The sequence below is a fragment of the Galeopterus variegatus genome, unplaced genomic scaffold (genome assembly GCF_000696425.1).
Source record: "Galeopterus variegatus unplaced genomic scaffold, G_variegatus-3.0.2 Scaffold14989, whole genome shotgun sequence".
Taxonomy (NCBI): domain Eukaryota; kingdom Metazoa; phylum Chordata; class Mammalia; order Dermoptera; family Cynocephalidae; genus Galeopterus; species Galeopterus variegatus.
Genome location: NW_007741100.1, coordinates 20,135 through 21,520, shown reverse-complemented (window position 1 = coordinate 21,520; position 1,386 = coordinate 20,135).

The following is a 1,386-nucleotide window of genomic DNA, read 5'->3' as shown; positions in this document are numbered from 1 at the left end:
AAAAAAAATCTTTTAAAAGAAAACTGTCATAATAAAAATCTTAGATTATATTTTAAAAAGTTTAATACTACCTTTAGGAATAATAATAAAGATTTAAATTTAAATGTTAAGTGAAATAAGCCAGGCACAGAAAAAGAAATACTTCATGTTCTCACTCATTAGGGAGGAGTATGTGGAGGGGGAAGGGGAGACAGAGAGAGAAACAATAATAATAATAATAAATTAAACTTTCAGAAGGGGGGAGCAGAACTGTGGTTACTAGAGGCAGGAAAGGGGGAAGGGAGGATAGTGGATTCAAAACAGCTAGATAGTAAAAATAAGTTCTACTGGTATACAGTAGAGTTAAGCATCTATAATTCATCATAATATACTGCATGTTATCAAATGTCTAGAAGAGAGGAGACTGAATGTTCTCATCACAAAGAAACGATTAAGTTTATAATGATTAATATGCTAATTACTCTGATTTGATCACCACATATTATATACATGTATTGATAACCAACTCTGTATTCCAACGAATATGCATAATCAATGTTTCAAAAAAAAGATTAAAGAAAAATTTCTTTGAAAACTGAACAATGTTTCTACAGGATGAGCAGAGATTTACTAGCATTTGATAACTAAAGGGAAGATTAACAAGGTAACTTGCTGTTATGGCAAGCAGTTAACTTGGTGGGGAAACTCTTTTGTCCCAACAATACAACAGCACAGTCTGAAGAAAAATAAAGGGAGGGGATTAGTTTCTTCCCTTGACAATTAGATCCCAAAATTTCTACCCTCAAAGTCTAGATCTACTGAAGCTTTATTTTTTAATGACACAGACTTTTAAAGATAATTTTAAAAGCATAAACCAGTATTTTAAGCAATATAACAGCATCACTGTAACCATAAGAACACATTTCAAAATAAATACTCTGAGAAAAGTAATATTAATTTGGGTGTATCCCACCCTTCTTAATAATAAAATATGTATTATTTCACTTAGACTTTATGCCTTAAGGAATATTTTTTCAAGGCAAAACTGACACTGTACAACATAAAAAGAGAGTCAATCATTTCCACAAATTTTGTTCAAATAAACCCTAAGGAATATATAATAAAGCTCACATGTATTGGTTGCTTAAATTTTGGCTGAAAATACAATTATCATTTAAGTAACAGACAATAAAAGAAACACTTCACAAAAAGATTCTAAAATAAATGCATTAAGATTTCTCTTAGCTACTGTATCTGATGAAATAAACACAGAATATTCAAGCTAATCCTCACCGATCTCACCCATCAGAATCCAGATAATAGTGAGTAAAAATGTAAGAAATAACCATATTATTGGGCCGGCCCGGTGGTGCACTGGATAGTGCGCCGCTTGGGAAGCGCGGCGGC